The sequence below is a fragment of the Onthophagus taurus genome, chromosome 7 (genome assembly GCF_036711975.1).
Source record: "Onthophagus taurus isolate NC chromosome 7, IU_Otau_3.0, whole genome shotgun sequence".
Taxonomy (NCBI): domain Eukaryota; kingdom Metazoa; phylum Arthropoda; class Insecta; order Coleoptera; family Scarabaeidae; genus Onthophagus; species Onthophagus taurus.
The window spans coordinates 28,533,264-28,542,215 of NC_091972.1; positions in this window are offsets into that span (position 1 = coordinate 28,533,264).

Sequence of the window (8,952 nt, forward strand, 5' to 3'; positions counted from 1 at the left end):
ATAAAACAGTTTCTCAGACATTTTTACATAAATTTGGTATACCTATCAATATTCTCTAAAGTTCTCCGTTCCCGAGATAATCACTGTTTAAGCGCACATTGCAAAATTTCACTATGCTCAATAAACATTAGTTGGCGGTGAAAAAGTCTTTATTTACAATTGGACTAAGATAAATTGGGTTAAATCGTAAAATTATTACGATTTAATTCAATTTATCTTATTGTTAGTCCAATTGTTAATAATAACGAAGATAGAGTTGGTTAAAGTTAATACTTTAATTTCGTTGTTTTTTTAATAATTTCGCTTTTTCTTAAATTATGAACATTAAAATTTTTATATTATTACTTTTTAAGATGATAAATGATAAATTAGTATAGTTCTGATCTATCTTTCAGATATAATTTAACTATCCACAAACATAAGTTGATGTTACAAAAATATTAACATAATTACTATATTAAAAATCGATTTTAATAACGACTATAATTTATTTAAACATTTTAATAATAATAACATCGAACAAAAAGAGGAAACAATTAAAATGAACTGCATTAGAGTAAGTGTTCAAAGTGACCACCGTTAGCTTCAATGCATTTTCCAATCCGTTTAGAAAATGATCTTCTTATGTTAAATAATATTTGTTCATTCCTAATGATATCCACTGCCTTTACAATTTTTTGCCACAGTTCCTCACGAGTTTCAGGATTGTCTTTCTAAACAAGGGATTTTACAAATCCCCATACGCAAAAATCCATAGGATTACAATCGGGACTTCGTGGTGGCCAAGTGTAATGACTACCTCGGCCAATCCATCTTCGTGGAAAATTCATATCGAGATAATCTCGCACTTGCCTGGAAAAATGGGGTGGTGCTCCATCTTGCATAAACCACATGACAGTCCAAATATTTAATGGTAACTCAGCCAACATATCGTCTACTTGGTTTTGCAAAAACTGTAAATAATTGTGGACCCAACACATAATTTCCAATTATTCCACACCAAACATTTATTTTAAATTCATGTTGAAAATGCCGTTGCCGTGTCATGTGTGGGTTTTCAGTTTCCCAAACATGACAATTTTTAAAATTAAAAACCCCACTACGAGTGAATGTCGCCTCGTCAGTAAATAAAATGTTGGCAATAAACGATGGGTCAGAATTTTGCCGATTTTTGATAAAATTAGCAAATTCTAACCGAACTCTTAAATCAGTAGGCAGTAAGGCGTGTACAGGTACAAAATGGTATGGATACAGTCTTCCTTTTTTTAATATTCGTAGAATTGACGACTTGCTTAAACCGGTTGCAGCTGACAAACGTCTAGAGCTAACTTTTGGGTTGTTACTAACTCGTACTAAAACTTCATCTTCTTCATCAACGGAAATCTTTTTTGGACGACCTGTATTTCGTTTAGGACGAAATGAACCAGTCTCACCTAAGCGGTCATACAAATTTTTAAATAACTTGTGATTTGGTTGTCTTCTGTTGGGGTATTTTAATAAATATCTTCTGCACGCTTCCCTTCCATTAAACTTTTCTTGAGCGTATATGCACACCATATCACGCATTTCCGTGTTAGAAAAAAAATTATGCCGGGCATTATGTCAAAGTAATAAATACATTGATTACAATAATACTGAGCGTAAAATGAAACTGAATGTCAAACTGATTGTCTAGTGTTTGACTAAATAAAAACTTTGTCAACGCCAACTGATGTTACTAAGATATTAAATTTTGCAAAGTGCCCTTAAACAGTGATTATCTCGGGAACGGAGAACTTTAGAGAATATTGATAGGTATACCAAATTTATGTAAAAATGTCTGAGAAACTGTTTTATGTTATGTGAGTTGTAAAAATTTTAACGATGAAAAAGATATGACTACTTTAAGGGTGGTTTTTTAAGGTAGACAGCGCCATCTGAAAGATAAATCAAAACTAACACCAAATTATTATTTATTGTATTAAAAAATGATAATGTACCAATTTTCATGTTCATAATGTAAGAGACAACGAAATTATTAAAGAAAAACGAAAATAAAGTATTAACTTTAACCATCTGTATCTTCGTTGTTATTAACAATTGGACTAACATAAATTGGGTTAAATCGTAATAATTTAATGTAAGGAATTCACTGTTGCTCTGTGTCCCATTAGTAACGGACCATCCTGTATATATAATAGTATCTATAATAGTATATATTAAACAAGGATAATAGTATATTAAAAAACAAGTTTCGTAAGACACGTTTTAAATGCACGAATTCAAGTTGAAAAACGAGTTTTTTAATGAATGAGTGCTTTAAGTCTTATGAAACGTGTTTTTTTATGCTATTTTTTGTAATTTTTTTTTTATCCTTTTTTTTTCTCAAACATAAAATAAATTTTGACAATGTAGGGAAATAGGTATGTAGCAGTTGGTAACACTTGAAAATAGACATTTGAATTGGCAATTAGAAACTGTCAAAACACAAAATGTATTCACCTGACAAAAATGTTTCATGTATACCTCCCAAAATAAGAGAAATTGCTCAGAGTTCAATGTCCTCATCATTGTGGACCTTGTATTCGATGCTAAGAACGTGTTTAAACATCCATAGACAAACATTGTCACATTGACAACTAGAAAAATTAATGACCCAATGTGACTAACTTGAACTGGTTCCATAAAATGTTACTAAAATCTCATTACAGCATCGGATGCTGTAAGGAGTCTCATTACAGCACCCGTTTGAGTACTGTTATAGCTTGCATTACCGTAGCGAATTACAAAAAATATTGTAAATGTAAAGCATTTGAGGTCTGTCAAAGCTAGAACTATCTAAAAAATCGATAGATGTCGCAAAAACCAGAAAATTTAACAAATTCTGATTTATTACATTTTTATTAAAAGAATAAATTCAAAGATGAGAACAATTTTCTAATAATTAAAAAAGTATTCTATGCAGCCTTTGAGAAAACACGGATTTATGAAGCAAATCATCGCTGCAATGTAAGTTGCATATATTCAGACTAAAAATTTATTTCAAGAATGGGAAATGTAAATAATGGGATTTAAGCAAAAACGTATTAGAATTATTGAATATGGCTATAGAAGTCTTAAAAAAGTATTGAGTCATCACCATGCTTAGCTTTAGAACTCGTTGTGAACCTAAGTGGGTTTGAAAATTTCAAAAAATCGGTTTTTTTAATTTTTTTTTTAGCAGATAGAGTCTTTGGAAGTTCACCTTGTCAGGCAGACCAAGCAGTCTATGGCCATTTTAAATATTTAAAAGTTATTTTAAATATTTTTTTATTTCTACAATATGTTTAGAATATTTTCCGAAAGGAGGAATTGGAATATCCCATTATCAGACGGACCATGAGCCATGTATGTATGTAGGAAAGGGGGTGTGCTTCCGCATACAGCACCTAGGCCCCAACGGGCCCCTTGTACAGGGTGGGCAAATTTGGGTGTTATTATAGGCTATCTCAGAAACTATAAGAGATACGAAAAAAGTAGGTGCCATGTCCCGGTCTCTTTTTTCGAGACTAATTCAATCCCGCAAACATCAAACCTCTATCTTCTTTTGTTTTTAAGTTATAGCCAAAAAGTCAAATTTTCGTGATTTCAAAAAATGCTCATATTTCTTTTATTTATCAAAATATAGGAATGGGGTTGATATGTTCTTAAGACACTTTTTTAAGTGGAATAGACTGCCGTTGAAAAGTTTTAAATATATTAATTTGATGATTTTTGAGATACAACACAAAGTTGTGTTTTTTTAAATACAAACTATACTTGATTATGATGTTAAAGAACAGAGCATATTTTTAGCTTTCCAATGATGTATCGCATGTATGGTGTATTTGCAGAAAATAAGCGATAATTTTCAATTCGAAAATAGTAAGCGCTAATGTTCAAAATTTTGATTATAGTAGGCGGCTCCGGACAGTAAATACTACCTAGTGGCTATAATATATGGTTTTGCACGAATAGGACAGAATAAAGTTGGTTTTGTACCATTATTCAGGATAAGTTGGTTTTGTACCAACGAATAAAAACTTTGAATAGTTAATTTAAATTTCTCAGCATCTTATTCCTGACTTTGTTCACTAATAAAAAATGATTAGCATTTAAAGTTTGTTTATTAAAAATACAAGAAATGTATTAATTAATGAATAATTAAATATGGACAACTTCAGGAACTAAGGAGTCATAAACTGTCATCTTCTTCTACTCAACTTACCGGTTGTAAGATTAGAACAGTTCGGTATCAATGAATGAAATCTTCAGTAGTATTTTCCCAGTTTTCCCCACAACATAAGATGTAGAAGTTTTTTGATATCAGCAATCTTTTCTTTTGAAATTGGGTGAGATAGAGGAAAATTATGAATCATAAACTGGGAGCGGACTTTCCATTGAAACACCGTTTGAATGGGGATATGAAGACTTATGTATCATCTTCAAAGCGGACTCCAATGTATTCTATATTTAATTTTATCGTTTTATTTAAAGATAATGCGGAACTTCTTAAACGGGAAACTCATTTCACAAAATTCATGAAATATGAATGAAATGACAAGTAAACTCACGTTGCTATAGTAACTAAGTAGTATTTAGCGTTTTCCTCGCCTACTATAATTAAAAATTTTAATTTTAATCTTTAATATTTTAAAAAGTGAAAAATAACGCTTATTTTCCGCAGAAACATCATGCGTGCGATACATCATTGGAAAGCTAAAAATATACTCTTTTCAGTAACATCATAATAAAGTATAGTTTGTATTTAAAAAAATACAACTTTATGTTATATCTCAAAAATTATCAGCTATGTTAAAAAATTTTCAACGGCAGTATATTCTACTCAAAAAAGTGTCTTAAGAATGCATTAACCCCATTTCTCTAATTTCAAAAATAAACGAAATATGAGCATTTTTTGAAATCACTAAAATTTGACTATAACTTAAAAACAAAAGAAGATAGAGATTTGGTCTTTACGGGGTTGGATTAGCCTCGGAAAAAGAGACCGGGACATGGCACCTACTTTTTTTGTAACTGTTATAGTTTCTGAGATAGCCTATAATAACACCCAAATTTGCCCACCCTGTACATACTCCTGCACTTTCTCCGGCTACATCAACCAGGCTAAGGAATTTCCGAGGGCTAGAATACAGCTCAGAGGTGTGTTCCTGATGCCATCCGTGGTCAGCCATTCCTCTCCGAAGTCTCTCATTCTGAGGTCTTGCATAGTGGTCACACAAGATGTGTCTAACAGTCTCCTCGCTCTCTTCACAAAAGCGACAGAGAGGACTAATAGCAAGCTTAAAGTTATGAAGATGCTTGTTATCCTTACAGTGAGCGGTGACGAGTCCCGTTACAATTCGTAGAGCGTTTCTACCAAGCTTTACGAAAGACAAGGCTGCCTCTGCTAAGGGATAACGAAGTAGTTCCTTAGACAGATGGTACCCCTTAACCCTGTCCCACCAGTTCATAAACTTTTTGTGGGTGAAATCTTTAATTATCTCAATTTGAGTTGATAAGGACGGAACGATTATCGGTTCAGACGAACGGGGTGCTCGATTGGCAGCCCTTTTAGCAAGCCTATCAGCGTGCTTGTTACCTGAACAGGTCGAGTGTCCTTTTGTCCATTGAAGTATAATACAGTTATGCACTGCGGCCTTCTCCAATGTCAGATGACAACCCATAACAAGTCCTGAGGTTATTGTTATTCTACTCAGGGCCAAAATAGCTTGCCTACTATTAGTATAAATTGAAAAAGTCTTACGTACCAAGTTGGAACTGACAATAACGTCAGCGGCAAGTTGTATGGCGATTAACTGAGCCTCCTGTATGACGGTGGTACTTAGAGGTTCAGATACGTAGAGTCGGAGATCATACAAGAAGACTCCGACTCCAGCTCCTTCCCGTCTCTTTGAACTATCAGTGTAAGGCTGTTTTTTACCTCTACTTCTGTGGAACTAGGATGGGTGAGATATTTTTTCGTAAAAATGTGTTGTAGGGGTGTGGAGTCCGTTGCACAATCCAGAATTGGTGAGTAGTCCACCATTTCATTCCAGAGATTGGCATTTTTACTAATTCTCTCACCCATTAGAATTCCTGCTGCTCACAGTCGAATCATGGTCACCAATGCCACCTCTTGGATGAACAAATGAAGTGGCGTTAGGTTCAGCATGTTTTCCATGGCTGCAGTGGGGGTAGTCCGCAGCGCACCTGTAACATACAAACACGCAAGTCTCTATATTTTATTAAGTGCAGCAGTGGATGTAGACTGTAAGGTCTTTGACCACCATACTGCTGCACCATATGTAAGCATAGGTCGGATTATAGCCGTGTAAATCCAGAGGGCAATTTTGGGTGACAAACCCCATGTCTTACCTATAGCCCTCTGGTATTGACCGAATGCAACGTACGCTTTTTTTACTCTATTATCTAGGTGGGCTCTCCATGTCATTTTATTGTCAAGTGTGATGCCCAGATATTTAACTTCTTTAGACAATACCAATGGAGTATTAGCAAGGGATGGCATTCTTCAACTCTGTCTTCTTAGGATTCACAGAGAGTCTTTGTTCGTCACACCAAGTCTCTATCAATTTAAGAGCTACCTGTATCCTATCAAACAGCACGTTTATATACTTGCCTTTGACGAGAATGGTTAAATCATCTTCGTAACCAACTGTGGTAAAGTTGTCTTCAGCAAGGCGGTTCAGGAGGCTATCCAGGGTGACATTCCACAAAAGTGAGGACAGTACACCTCCTTGTGGACGGCCGGGAATGACTCCTCCTTGAAGACTGGCATCGCCAGCCCTAAGCTTAACTATCCTATGTTTAAGAGTGTTCTCATCCAACCACAAAGAGTCGGTTGAACATTATGCTTTAACAAGGCATCGTTAATACCAGAGAAAGTTGTTTTAGCAACAGCTCCCTCTATATCTATGAAAACACCCAGGGCGGATTCCTTTAGGTCCAGCGCCCCACCAACAAAGCTGGTCACTGACTGAAAGGCCGCTAGTGTGGACTTGCCCTGAGTGTAACCGTGTTGATTAGGATTTACTGGTTTAGTTGGAAGACAGAAATCTCTAATGTAGCGATCACACAGTCTTTCCAGAGTTTTCAAAAGAAAGGAGAAGAGATTGATTGGTCTAAACGATTTCGGTGTGAAATAATTAAGCTTACCCGGTTTTGGTATGAACTTCACTGTGACCTCACGCCACCGACTGGGTATATAGCGCAGCGCCAGGCATTGTATCACTTTTCTTTGAATTGATAAAAACTATTTATTCCTTCGATAATTAAATTATTCAACAAGAAATCTTGAACTGCTTTCAATTGTTCTTCCGACAATCTTAATATTGCATCTTCATGCACTGAGAGAAATAGGTTGTACGAATCGTATTATAGAAAAAATATTGTACATGCAGCAATTCATTGTATTATATTCATTATATTTATTGTACTGAATACAATCTCGTCTCGCTGTCACTTTTCGTAGTAAACGTATTATACCTTATAATATATTTTTAGTGCATAGTACAATCCATTTCTCTCAGTGTGATATTTTGGATGAAGATAATATACGCATAAGGCATAAATATTAAGAGCCATTTTCTTTCGAATTTCCAAACGATTTTGAAAATTCAGAAATTTAATAGGCAGTTCCAAACAAACCCATAAATGTGCTACTTCTGCAGAGATGAATCTGATTTTTGCGCAATGTTTATTAAGTTGCAAATGGGGCTAAACAACTCAATGTTATCCTTGACTTCATCCAAGAAATCATCATTAAACATTAGAGATTTTACAGGTTGTTTAATTTTTTTTAAATTATTGTCATTTATAATAGTTTTCATGTCATGTATGTTTTGGATTAGGCACAAATAGTAATCTCGATATGTGCACCAACGAGTATCACACGGTGTTTTTATTCTTGAGCCTCCTCTATTTACCAGAGCTCTCTCAAAATCTGGATGTTTTGAACTCTTTCAATATTGAGTGCACTTTTTTTGTTAATTCTTCATTCATAACGTCTTTGGCAAGTAAATTTGCAGTGTGGCTACTGCAATTACTATGCCAAATAGGAACTTCTTTTCCCATCTTTATCATAGTTGCATTATCTGAAACAACAGCGTAAACATCAGAAAGTTTTTGCTAAATCTATTGATTCCATCACAATTTCTGAAAGTTTGTTAGCATCTTCTGCTTCACAAGTCACATCTCACGCGTTTAAAAATGCCTGCGTTTCTTTAGCATTATGAAGCATCGTTACCACAGTTTTTGAATTGCTGCTTGTGTTTTTCCATCCATCGATCAATAGCACAGATTGAAAATATATCATTTTTTTTTACAAATAAACGCAACGTTCATATTCCTTATCTAGTAATGTTGTTGACAGAACCTTTCGGCCAGGTAATTTCGACGTATACGCGAAGTACTGCTACAAAATTTTTGCAATATACAACGCACCGTTTTTACGCGTTGTCTACGTAGTCTACTCGTTGTCAACATAGATTACATAGTCTATATTGTCTACGCGTTGTTTACGCTAAAGTGACAATCTTTGTTGATGTGTAGAGGCACATCCCTGATGTAAAGTTTTAAAAATACATAGTTATTTATTATTTTTGTATGTCACCAATGTACTCTTTCTATACACACTGTAAAGTCAAGAAAGAGATTGAGAAAGGAACGAAAAGAAGATCATACCACAAAACAAATAAAGTTATGCTCATTTCTATATTGTAAAGCTGGCTTCAAACATCCGGAATAGCTCTCTGAATTCATAATCTGAATTTTGGTACATACGTTGCTTCATACATACTTTAAAAATGCAGATTGATTAGTAGTCATGCTTTTCTCACCAGAGTGGTCAGTGGTAAATATGGAAGAATTGATACTCTTCATTATCATGGTAGACTTGAGTATAGTTAGATCTGGATCTCGAAGTGGTTGAGAAAC